Source organism: Ornithorhynchus anatinus, chromosome 2 (genome assembly GCF_004115215.2).
Source record: "Ornithorhynchus anatinus isolate Pmale09 chromosome 2, mOrnAna1.pri.v4, whole genome shotgun sequence".
NCBI lineage: Eukaryota > Metazoa > Chordata > Mammalia > Monotremata > Ornithorhynchidae > Ornithorhynchus > Ornithorhynchus anatinus.
The window spans coordinates 69,916,896-69,930,595 of NC_041729.1; the positions used below are offsets into that span (position 1 = coordinate 69,916,896).

Sequence of the window (13,700 nt, forward strand, 5' to 3'; positions counted from 1 at the left end):
AAGATTTTGTAGGAGTGAAAACGGAATTGAAAAGGCTCGATCTTTGGTATTCGGGCCAGCTTTCAACTAACAATGTGTATAATTTCACGTCATGAAATGGCACAAACTAGAAACGATACTCAGGGAGGCCATAAAATTCAAGAGAGACCTACCAATTCTCCTCGTCAAGGAGATGGAGGGTTAGCTAAGCAGCAGTAATTTTGCATTTTACACATGGTCAATTGTGTAAAACAAAATCGAGAAGCAGTCTTCAGTTAGGTATGATTTGATGGACTTTTAAGTTGCTCTCCATCAATATTAAAGCAGAAAATTATTTGTTTCTAAACTTTCATGCTTTACTTTCTTCTAACAGGTTCTAGAAACCTACAACATTATGAGTCCCATGTTCCTACCGGTAAGACGTTTCTAGGTTTTTTTGTTTATTTTTATGGTGTTAATCAGAACATCATATGTGCCAGGCACTGTATTAAGCACTGGAGTATATACCAGGTAATAAGGTTGGATACAGTCCATGCTACACATGGGCTCACAGTCTTAGTCCCCATTTTACAAGTGAGGGTAACTGAAGCACAGAGAAATTAAGTGATTTGCCCAAAGTCACACAGCAGACAGGGGGCAGAGTTGAATTAGAACCCAAGTCCAGTGACTCCCAGGCTTGTGGTTTTCCCTCTAGGCCCTGCTGCTTCTCAGATTCCCAGATAATTGCTATGGCCACTAAATCACACACACTCTGTGGTATATAATTGCCACCATCTAAGGTACTCACTGGAAAACAAACAAAAAAAAGAATTAGAAAAATTAACCTTTCCTTTCAACCTGAGAAGAAGAGGCTAGTGTTATAATCAAGGATCACCAATAAAAATTATTTTAAACAGTAAAACATTTGATGTTCCTCTTTTAAATACTATGTACTGGCCAGGAGCCAAAGGTTTTGAGTACTGAATGAGATCTGCCTAATTTGTACAAGCCAGGCTTTTGTCAAACAGAAAAAAATTCTGAATGGAAGCTAGATCATGTGCCATAATAATAACACTTATTTTGTGCCAAAGCACTGGCATAGCTATACAATTCTTAGCTTGGACACAGTCCATGTGCCACAAAAGGCTCATAATCACTGAAGTAGGATGAGCGGGTGACATATTCCCAACAAGGCAGATGAGGAAACTGAAGCATAGCGCTGTCAAATGACTTGCCCAGGCTCTTTCTGTTAGGCCACATAATCACTGTGACACATTATTTTCCTCCATTAAAAAATGGTAAACAATAATAATTGTATTTGTTAAGTGTGTGTCAAGCACTGTTCTAAGCACTAGGGTAGTTGCAAACTAATCAGGTTGGATGCAGTCCCTGTCCCACTGTGGGGCTCCCAGTCTCAATCCCCATTTTACAGATGAAGTAACTGAGGCACAGAGAAGTTAAGTGACTTGCCCAAGGTCACATCAGACAGGTGGTGGAGCTGGGATTAGAACCCAGGTCCTTCTGACTCACAGGCCCGTGCTCTATCTACTAGGTCACGCGGCTTCACTAAACTCATGATAACATTTTTTCTCAAGGTAAAATGGTAAAATTGGTAAAATTCCCTTGGTAAAATTATAAGTATTAAGGCACAAAATATATGCAAATTTACCTATCTTGTAAGGAAATTTTTTACCTAAAATATTTTAAGGTCTTTATAGACATAAATCTTGTTTTCTCTAAAATCTGTCTAGAGGAAAACTAATTGAGGGAATTTACTTATTGATGTGAAATTAACATGAAGTGGGATATGGGCTGGTAGAGAACAGTTGTGCTTGTTAATATATTCTTTAATTAAACTAGCTTCGGGGGGGCGGGGGGGACCACCTATGTATCTCATTTAAAATTTAAGATTATAGCAATCTAGTTCTAAATAATGGTATTTATTGAGAACTTAATATGTGCCAAGCACTGTGCTGAGCACTGGAACAAGTTCAAACAGAAAGAAATTTGGACTGTCCTACATAGGGCTCTTAGCACCCTCTACATGGGAATAATGGGTATTTTATTCTCATTTTCCAGATGAGAGAACTGAGCTACAGAGAGGTTGTGACTTGCCTGACGTTACATAGAAAATAAAGTGGCAAAACTGGGATTTAAACCACTCTCCTGACTCCTAGTTTTGTGTTCTTTCTATTAGGGATCACTGACTCATTTCTCTTTTTTTTTTTAAGATGGTGCTTCCAAAAATGGGCCAAGATTCTAAACATGGAGAATGCAAAGAGTCATGCTTCTCTCAAGTCCTGCTCCTACCAAGTAGTGGGGTGGAAAATATGATCTGATTAAATAAATTTTCAGAGCTAAGAACCTTTGCACTCCATACCTTGCCTGAAAAGCAGACAAGTTCTTCATTTGGCCCTTTCTGAGCTGAGCAGAAAACAAATTCCATCTTTAACCAACCCACCTGAGAGATGGAGAAAAGACTTGGAATAGCCAATATATGTTCCTGGTACTGTGTGGGGAATCCCACATTCCAATGCTCACTACATAATAAGTGACACTGATGTATAATTGTAAAACTTCCTACTGAGAAGAGATTAAAATTTCACGAAGTTTTGGACCCCAGTCCAATAAAGTGCTCTTTAATTCTGCCCCATATCTTACAGCAAAAATCAAAAAGTAGTATGATAGTAGAAATAGTAATAGTAAGTATCAGCAGAAGCAGCGTGGCTCAGTGGAAAGAGCCCGGGCTTGGGAGTCAGAGGTTATGGGTTCTAATCCCAACTCCGCACTGTGTGACTTTGGGCAAGTCACTTAACTTCTCTGTGCCTCAGTTACCTCATCTGTAAAATGGGGATTAAAACTGTGAGCCCTACGTGGGACAACCCGATCACCTTGTATCTGCCCCAGCGCTTAGAACAGTGCTTTGCACATAGTAAGCGCTTAACAAATACCAATATTATTATTTATTGAGCCTCCACATGGTGTGGTTCACTATACTAGACACAGGGGAAATACAGAATAAGAAAGCATCAAGTTCCCTGCTCATAGGAGTTTACACTCTAGAGGAAGAGACAAATATAAAAACATTTAAAACTACAGTGGACAAAATAATAAATTGAGCAGGCACATACCCATAAATGCTAGAGTTGGCTAAAGGAATGAAATAGCTCAGGATGCTGGGAAATTGAGTGGGGAAACCTTACTGGAGGAGGTGGATTGTTACCAGAGATTTGAATGTGGGGAGTCTGATGTGATGATGATGGTATTTGTTAAGCGCTTACTATGGAGAAAGAGGGAGCTTTAAGCCTTGGAAATAGGGTCGGGGAGGGAATTGAGGCAGGAGAATTGAGAAAGAGGTACAGTTAGAAGGTTTCAAATATAGTATGAAGTAAAATACAACAAGGGTTTTAAGCTATAACCCAGACCACCTGAATCCCAGACAAGAACCTTCTCATTAGACCACTCTGCTTCTTCGTAAAGGAATTGTTTTCACTAGATAACCTTATTATTTTTTGGCAAATTAGCTCAAATGATTTGCCAAAGGTTTCTCAGACTTGTCATGACTATCTTAAAACTAGATCGTTTCTTCACATAAAAGAGAAGCAGTGTGGCTCAGTGGAAAGAGCAGAGGCTTTGGAGTCAGAGGTCATGAGTTCGAATGCCAGCTCTGCCACTTGTCAGCTGTGTGACTGTGGGCAAGTCACTTAACTTCTCTGTGCCTCAGTTTCCTCATCTGTAAAATGGGGATTAAGACTGTGAGCCCCACGTGGGACATCCTGATTCCCCTGTGTCTACTCCAGTGCTTAGAACAGTGCTCGGCATATAGTAAGCGCTTAACAAATACCAACATTATTATAAAAAGGTACAATTCCAGATATCCTTCATATTCATCAAAAAGTAGTTACTATGTCAGTGGCCCTTACTAACCTTATTTTCAGTCCAATCAAAAGGGGAATTGGCTACAATTTTTGGTAATAAATTTAGTGTGCCTCAGTGTGTATTAAATTGTGCTTTCAATTACTGAATTTATTCAAAAGTGTTTTTATGGCTGCCTCTCCCATGAGACTGTAAAGCTTGTTGTGGGCAGGGAATGGTCTGTTTACTGTTATATTGTACTCTCCCAAGTGCTTAATACAGTGCTCTGCATGCAGCAAGTACTCAATAAATATGACTGACTAAGCTCCTTGTGGGCTAGAAATGTGTGTCTTCCTTGAACTGCGCTTTCCCAAGCTCTGAGTACAAGTAACTCTCCTAGTGGACTTCCCCAAAATATCATGAGCTCTCCCTAGCTTTAATAATAATAATGTTGGTATTTGTTAAGCGCTTACTATGTGCCGAGAACTGTTCTAAGCGCTGGGGTAGACACAGGGGAATCAGGATGTCCCACGTGGGGCTCACAGTTTTAATCCCCATTTTACAGATGAGGTAGCTGAGGCACAGAGAAGTTAAGTGACTTGCCCACAGTCACACAGCTGACAAGTGGCAGAGTTGGCATTCGAACTCATGACCTCTGACTCCAAAGCCCGTGCTCTTTCCACTGAGCCACGCTGCTTTAAAGTCCTTCTGAAATCATGTCCCATTCAAGAGGACTTTAATGATGAATTTTTCTTCTCTACAGGACATATCCTCCCCACTACCTCTTCACTCTTCCTCTCTCTTTTTTGCCTCTTTCACCATAGACCTCGTGGTCACCCCCTCCTAGCTGCAATTCCCACTCAACATCTAGCAGGCCACTACTCCCCCTAATTTTGGAGATACTCTCTACTATTCTCCCTTTCTACTACAATCACATTTCCTCCAGGAAACCTTCCCTAAATGCTCTTTCATCTTCCCAACCCCTCACTGGGTCACCTATGCATTTGAGTCCTTACCCACTAAGTACTTAGGGACACCCCCCTTTACCAACTCTCTCCTAAGCACTTAGTACAGTCCTCTGCACCTAGTAAATGCTCAGTAAATGTGATTGATTGATTGATTCCCTTCCCATAGCACTGATGTACATATCTTGAAACTCTGCTGTTTTCCTCTATTTGTAACTTATTTTAGAGAGTTCCACCACTAGACTTTAAGTTCCTCATGAGCAGGGATTGTACCTGTTCATTTTCTATTACGACCCAGCTAGTACACTTCGTTCCTCTGATGCTAGAGAAGCTAAATGTACCATGAGCTAGCCCATCTCTCTGCCGACCCCTTACCCACATCCTGCCTCTGGCCTGGAACTCCCTCCCCCTTCATATTGAACAGATGATCACTCTCCCCACCTTCAAAGCCTTATTGAGAGCACATCTCCTTCAAGAGACCTTCCCTGACTAAGCCTTCATTTCATCTTCTCCATTTTCCTTGGATCGAACCTGGATTTGTACGCTGTATTCATCCCACCCTCAGCCCCCAATACTTATGTACATAGTCATCCTTCACATTAATATCTGTTTCACCATCTAGACTGGAAACTCACTGTGGGCGGGAAACATGTCTACCTCCTATGTTATACTGTAGTCCCCCAAGTGCTTAGTTCAGTGTTCTCTACACAGTAAGTACTAAATAAATATGATTGATTGATTACTAACTCTATTGTATTCTCTCAAAGGCTTAGTTAAGTGATCTGCACACAGTAAGCATTCAGTAAACATTATTTATTATTAACTTAGAGTAGCAGTGTGGCTTAGTGGAAAGAGCACGGATTTGGGAGACAGAGGATGTGAGTTTAATCCTGGTTCCACTACTTGTCTGCTGTGTGAGCTTGGGCAAGCCACTTAACTTCTCTGTGCCTCAGCTACCTCATTTGTAAATTGGGGACTAAGACTTTGAGCCTCAAGTGGGACAATCTGATTACCTTGTATCTACCCCAGCGCTTAGAACAGTGCTTGGCACATAGTGTTTAACAAATACCATAATTATTACTATTATTAATTTTCACATCAGTGTTTCAGCCCCAACTATGTAGTTATGCACTCACCCCCCAAACCATAGCACTTCTGAACAAATCAATTAATATATTCTGTTACTCATCCACATAACCATTTTACCTTTCTCTTCTTCTATAAATTATTTTGACTATGATAGTAGGAATTGTATCTCAATCAATCAATGGCATTTAGTACGTCCTTGATGTATGCTGATGACTGTATTAAACACTTGGGAAAGTACAAGAGTTGGTAGACAAGATCTTCGTTTTCAAGGAGTTTACAGTCTAGAAAGAGATATAGATATAAAAGTCAATCACTTCTGGTATGCTTTCACAAGCACTTTCCACAGGGCTCTTATGTATAGTAGTCACCCAATAAATATGTTTGATTGATAGACTGATTGATGATGGCTTGCTGATGGGAAAATTGTAAAAAAAAAAAAAGGATATTTTCTTTTATACCATTTCAAGCATTATTCCAGGCACTACTGTGAAATATTTTAGATGAACTGACATTTACCCATGTGGAAATCAAAAATCAGCAAAACATTTCTCCTCCTACAAAACTGTGAACTAATATACAGTAAATGAATTAAGGATTGCAAGGTTGAAAGGCCATACTACTCTCTAAAGGTCTATGAAACCTGAATTTATAACAATAATTATAATAATAATGGTATTTGTTAAGCTCTTACTGTGTGCTGTTCTAAGTGCTGAGGTGATATAAGATAATCAGGTTGACCCACGTGGGGCTCACAGTCTTAATCCTCATTTTACAGATGAGGTAACTGAGGCACAGAGAGGTGAAGCGACTGGCCCAAAGTCACACAGCAGACAAGTGGCAGAGGTGGGATTAGAACCCATGACCTCTGACTCCAAAGCCTAAGCTCTTTCCACTAAACCACGCTGCTTCCTGCAAAAGGCATATCTGGCTTCCCAAAAAGTTGCATCGCTGTTACCCATGTGCCATAATTAGCATCTCGTGACATGACGGGACTGACAATGAGATTGAAAACTCAGGTGGGCCACTTGAATCAAGACAGTGGCCAGAGCAACACAGCTTCCTTCACTGATACAGGGAAGAAGAATGGATACTAGCAGAATACCCAATCATCTGCTGTGTAAAGGGCAGAGGTGAGCCATATGCAACAAGTGAGGGCAGAATAAACATGTTAAAAGTCACAGTGAAACCTAGTTTCAAATGATGTAGCAGCAACAATAGCAAATAAATAGACTGACCAGGCCAACGGAAGAAGTGCTTCTCACCTGGAACAAAGACTTTGAAAAGATTGTTATTCCCAGAACCAAGGTCTGCAACTAGCACTAGCGGCATAAAGGACTTTCTTAAAAAAAAAAAGTCAAGAGGGAATACATTGTCAGTCACACATCATATTTTTCAGTCATCTACTCGATTGGATAAAATCTCACTCATAACTGCATTATTTTTAAGGGTGAAAAATTAAAAGACTATGTGCAGACATCATGAAGCCAATCTAATTTTTTGGTAGATTAGCAAGCCACACCCTTGTTGTATACCCTACACACACTCACACGCACATGAAATGTCTCCAGTCTGTTTCCAAGAGCTCAGTGTGGTGTATTTAAAAGATTGCAAGATACTGAACATCACCGTTTACTTCATGCAGCAACTGCATGATGGGGCAGGTGGTAAAACTAGCAGACCTCAGAAAATTCCCCAAAAAGATGATGAATCTGCATTTTTAAAAAGAACACTCAAAGACCATTGCCATTTTTTTTACTAGATTAAAATAAAGAGATCCCCACCAAGTGGCTTAAGTTGCATTTCTTTCAGTATCTCCCTTCCTAAATCTGTTGCTTTCTTTGCAAAGGAAAACAATAATTTGTATCTTCACAATTTTAAGTTACAAGCATAAATTTCCTTTCAATATAAAAATAAAACCTGAATCTTTTCTTTTGCCCAGATAGGTGGAAGCATTTTGCTCTCCTCTATGCAGAGGCAAGAAATCAATCAGTTCCCCACGATCTAGTTTCTCTTCTCAGAGTGGCAGCCTCCAAAGTGGTGGACATCACAGCTTCTTCACCAATCTTGGGGAGCAGCAAGTGGGGAAATGAGGAAGGGAAGGAGGGAAGAAGCAAGAGAACGGGCAGCAGGGGAAGGGAGCCCAAATGGGTTTTCCCATTCAAATCAGAAAAAAAATCCCTCATGACCTAAGACAACCCCAGTGACCCCTTCCTGTAGAAAGCAAGCTCCCTGTGGACAGGGATTGTGTCTACCAACTCCATTTTTTCTGAAATTTATTAAGCACTTCACTACATACCAAGGACTGTACTAAGATCTGGAGTAGATATAAGAAAATCAGACTGGACACAGCCCCTGTTCTAAAGAAGAACTGTTCCTAGAGAAGCAGCATGGCTCAGTGGAAAGAGCACGAGTTTAGGAGTCAGAAGTCATGGGTTCTAATTCCGGCTCCACCACTTGTCAGCTGTGTGACTTTGGGCAAGTCACTTAACTTCTTGGTGCCTCAGTTACCTCATCTGTAAAAATGGGGATTAAGACTGTGAGCTTCACATGGCACAACCTGATTACCTTGTATCTACCCCAGCGCTTAGAACAGTGCTCTGCACATAGTAAGCGCTTAAGTACCAACATCATCATTATTATTATTATTATTATTACTAAATGGGGCTCACCACCTAAGTAGGAAGGAGTAGTATTCAATCCTCGTTTTTTTCAGATGGGGAAACTCAGGCATGAAGTTAAGCGACTTACCCAAGGTCACACCGCAGACAGAGTGGGGATTGGAACCGGTCTTTTGACTTCCAAACCCTTGCTCTTTCAGCTAGGTGATGCCACTTGACAAATTCTTCGTAGAGTGTTCTGCAAAGAATAAATGCTCAATAAATTCCGTTGACTGATGGGTTTCCCAAAATATCATCCCAGCCCCATGCTGACCAGACAAACAAGGGATTTGTGTAATCCCTGATCGATTGTCTTTCAAATTTAAAGTACGACGTTGTACGATCTTGCCACCAGGGGGTGGCGCGGTGGAAGAGGAAGGTGGGATTTTTCAGCTCTAGAGGAAAGGACACAGACTCCAAGTCTGGAAATAGATGAAGTCAGCAGCCTCTCAATCCCGATAGTAGTCAGTCGTATTTATTGAGGGTTTAGTGTGTGCACAGCATTCTACTAAGCACTTGGGAGAGTACAATATAACAATACAACAGGCACATTCCCTGTCCACAAGAATTTAGAATCACTTCAGGAATTAGCTCTAATAGCCCCATGCTTTGGAACACACCCACACCCTATTCCAAACACTCATCTAAGCCCTCAAGAGTCTGATTTCAGGAATGCTCACCTTTTCCTTCCAGAAGAAGGAAATTTGTTCCTGGAGTGGGAATGTAAGTCAAATAACTCTTTTTAATGAAGTTTTATCTTTCAGCATTTTTGCAATTTGTTTTTGCTTATTCCATGAGCAAATTCCATGTATTTAAAGTAAGATTATTTTCCCAGGGAGAAGCCAAACTTCTGGCCCTAAAACGTAGATATCTCAAAGTCCAGAAATGTAATTTGGAATGTCCTAGTCTTAATTTGTAACAGACGCTTTAAGAGTATTGCTAAATTCAGCAAACACCACTTGTATACATATTTGTAATTTATTTATTTATATTAATGTCTGTCTCCCCCTCTAGAGTGTAAGCTCTCTGTGGGCGGGGAATGTGTCTACCCCCTACTACCTCCCTTCGCTACTCTGCTACTACAACCCACCCAGCACACTTCATTTCTCTAATGCTAAGCTTCTCACTGTGCCTCGATCTCACATTTTTCACCGCCGACCTCTTGCCCACATCCTGCCTCTGGCCTGGAATACCCTCCTTCCTCAAATCTGACAGACAACTACTCTCCCCCTGTTCACAGCCTTACTGACACAGCACATCTCCTCCAGGAGGCCTTCCCTAAGCCCCTCTTTCCTCTTCTCCAACTCCCTTCTTTGTCACCCTGACTTGCTCCCTTTGTCCTCTACCCCACATCAACCCCAAAGCACTTATGTACATATCTAATTTATTTATGTATCTTAATGTCTGTCTCCCCTGTCTAGACTGTAAGATTGTTGTGGGCCAGGATTATGTCTGTTTATTGTTGTATTGTACTCTCCCAAGTGCTTAGTACAGTGCTCTGTACAGAGGAAGCACTCAATAAATGAGTGAATGAATGAATAAGTTATTCTTGTGAAACAGTAAATTCTTCACCAGGGAAGTTGATCTTTAATAATAGGTTTTACCTCCTTGAATGGGTATGTTCTGTGATTTATACCAAAACATGTTGCCTCTGGGAAGAACAGTAATTTTGCACAGCTCTGAGTAACATAACCCAGGCTTTTTAAAGGCTCTTAACACAGATCATTTGGACAGCAGTGGAAATCTGCCTAATCCGATCTGTCATCTCACTCCCTCCTTTCACGCTGCTGTCCCAAACTGCTTTCTCTATGTCACTGAAAAGTTTGTTTTTGTAGCAAATACTCTCATTGGCTTTTCGATTAGCATAGACTGGCTGTTGATTTTTTTTCACCTCCATCTTTATGAATAATTGAAAGGTTATCTCTTAAAATCAGGGAAGGCTGGAACAAATCACGTAATCCAGAATGTCCCTGGGGAAAATAATGCACTGTGCTTTCCCAAATACTCCAAAAAATATCATATTAATGCTTTTAAGAATAGTTCCCCAGCTTCTCTGTGATACATAACAAATAACTGAGATATAAACACTTTGCTGTTAGATAATAACAATCCGTAAGTCTACTGGAGAAGGAAGGCACAGCAGGGAGCTCACTGTTGCCTACAGTGCAACACTTGAATTAATTGTGAAGCAAAACAGTGGAGGTTGAAGGATTTCAGTGGCTCAACAGATGAAACCGAAGAACTGTACAATTTATCTGCCTATAAGGATTACTACTATTGTAGTGAGTTCTATGAGTTTAGAAAATAGAGTAGGGGAAAGGCAGTTATAAAAGCTGAAGGTACAAAAGTCTTTCAGTGATTTGGGATAGAAATATAGCCCATAAATCTGACTCCAGATGAACACAACACATAGATCTCAGGGTTGTTAGTGTGGAGACATGATGATCGGTGCTACTGATAATGTCGTCCCTTGTGAGTCCTGTCTTTCTTCTGACATTTTTTAAGTGCTTACTCTGTGTCAAGCACTATTCTAAGCACTGGGTTAGATACAAGACTATCAGGTTGGACCGTCCCCTGACCCAAATGTGACTCACAGTGTTATTAGGGAGTCGAATAGATACTGAATCCCCATTTAAAAATGAGGAAACTCAGGGACAAACAAGTTAAGTGACTTGCCCGAGGTCCCACAGCAGGCAGGTGGTAGAACTGGGATTAAACCCCAGATCCTCTGACTCCCATGCCCATGATCTTTCCCCTAGGCCACAATGCTCTTCTCTGAAGCCAGGAATCAGGAAGGTAAAGAAGCCAAGGCAAATAGCCAGGGAAATAAGAAAATGTGAGGCACAGCAGAACTCGAGGAAGAATGATATGCCTCTTCCAAGAGCATGGACTTCCACATAGTTGAACCATCATGATGAAGAGTCATGTAAGCTCTTGAATCTTCTCTGGGTCTCAGGAAGCAGCCAGAACCAGCTTTAAAGTCTTTCTGAAGCAGCTACTTAGACTGTGAGCCCCTTGGAGCACAGGGACTGTGTCCAACCTATTTAACTTGTAATTTGCATTTAACTAGTACAGTACTTGGCACCTAGTAAGCACTTAACAGATCACAATTAGCACAGCATAGCAGATAGAGCACGGGCCTGGAAGTCAGCAGGTCAAGGGTTCTGATTCCACCTCCACCACCTGTCTACTGTGTGACCTTAGGCAAGTCACTTCAGTTCTCTGTGTCTCAGTTACCGCATCTGTAAAATGGGGATTGAGACTGTGAGCCCCACATGGGACAGGTACTGTGTCCAACCAAATTTGCTTGTATCCACACCAATGCTTAGTACAGTGCCTGGCACAGAGGAAGCACATAAATACCACAGTTATTATAAAAGGAAATAGATTTCCTTCTTCTCTTGACTGCTGAAAGTGTGTTTCTTTGTCTCTTGTCCAGGTGGTTCCTTTCCCCCACACCGAGGGCTAGGATCCCAAATCCTGTGAGATTTGGCCTAAATTGAATATTAAATTATGCCTTTCTTTGAGTTTTATTTAGCTGTTTCAAGGCAGCATGCACTCTCTCCTATGCTCAGACCAGAGTTTTTGGAGAGAGTTTTTGAGCCAGTGCCTTAGAGCACTTCTTTATGGAGAAAGTCAAGAAAAAAGTTGTTTCTTGCAAAAAGCAAGGGAATGAATATGGTAAAAAAAAATGAATTTCAAGTTAAAACATTACTATTCCCTGAGAAAAATAAAACAGATGTGTTAATTTTTGACGGATTAAAGAAGGTCCAGACAAATCATCCTAACAAGCTGTTCGCTGGCAAATGGTTCCCTGGCTTGGCCAGTTGTTCACAGGGAGAACAGGGAGCACGGGGGAATAAAAGGGCTAAAGACGGTGATTCAGGCATCTGTTTGCCTTGTTTCACAACCAGAGCTCAGTCTTGGTCCAGGTTTGCAGGAGGAAAGAGTACTGGCTTTTATGTTCAAAAGACCCAATTTTGCCTTGAATCTGCCCAAGAATAAACCAACCCCTTACTGACATCTGTGTGCTCTGCCCTGTGCAAACAGAGAGAGATGTTTTTAAGCCCCAGAACCTCATCCATCTCAAGCCTCCTGGGAAACCCTGGTTTAGTAAATATAATTGACCTTCAGCCCTCCTTGCTGTTGGTGTCCTTGCTTCACCTCTAGAGCTTATATTACTTCCAGTCCTGCAATTACAACTATGGAATTTAAGTGCTTACTACGTCCCAAGCATAATGTTAACGACTGGGGTGCTTACAAGTAATCAGGTTGGACACAATCCATGTTCTACGTGGGGCTCACATTCTGAGGGAGAACAGGTATTTCATCCCGATTTTACAGCTGAGGAAACTGAGACAAAGATAAGTCAAGTGACTTGCCCAAGGTCACATAGCTGGGATTAGAACCCAAGTGCTCTGACTCCCAGACCCAAGCTACGTCCACTACACCATGCCCCTTCTCAACCTGGAAGCGACAGAGTCACCCCAGAGGGCCTGGTTTGAGTTCCTTAGCTCTTTTCTACCCTGTCTCTTTTTCAGTTCTCATGTTACTGCCAGGAGTTTTTGCAGCAGACAATATAATACAGTAGACTGGAGGAGGATCAGAAAGAACCTGTTGTTGGTAGGGATTGTCTCTATTACTGTATTGTACTTTCCAAGCGCTTAGTACAGTGCTCTGCACACAGTAAGCACTCAATAAATATGACTGACTCAATGAAAGGACTGAGGCGGGGGATAATTGAAGTGTGAACTCTATCTGGGCAGGAACTGTATGATTTTATCACTGAACTCTTACCATGAAAAGGGCAGGAAAGGAAGAGAACTATTATGCAAACTAGATTTTAGCCCATGTTCTCCATCACAGAACCTTGACCCTCTCAGTGCTTTACTTGAAACGTAATACTTTAGCCCTAGTCCAAACTGATTTGTTTGGGCAAAGAACACAGAAAGTATGTGTCTGGGCTCTGTAGTGATTGCTATTCTAAAAACAAGAGCATCAGAGGGTGGGTGGCCCCTGACACTGGAAGACATAGCTACAAAGTATTCAATTAGCCAGACCCAAGCAACTCTTGAGGACACAATCTCACCACCAAGATAAATCCAGATAGCGTCAACAAACTGCAAAGAAACCTGCCACATTTCTTCCTCACTCATCTGACCTGGGAGAGAGGTCA

At 41.4% G+C, this 13,700-nt stretch overlaps 1 long non-coding RNA gene across 1 annotated transcript in view; it reads right to left on the reverse strand.

The window, feature by feature from the left end:
* The window catches only part of LOC114805837, a 31,038-nt gene that overhangs the window by 551 nt on the left and 16,787 nt on the right, over positions 1–13,700 (reverse strand). Inside the window, exon 2 of the long non-coding RNA XR_003753877.2 lies at positions 8,616–8,723. This is a non-coding gene — a long non-coding RNA (uncharacterized LOC114805837). The remainder of the gene's footprint in view (positions 1–8,615; positions 8,724–13,700) is intronic.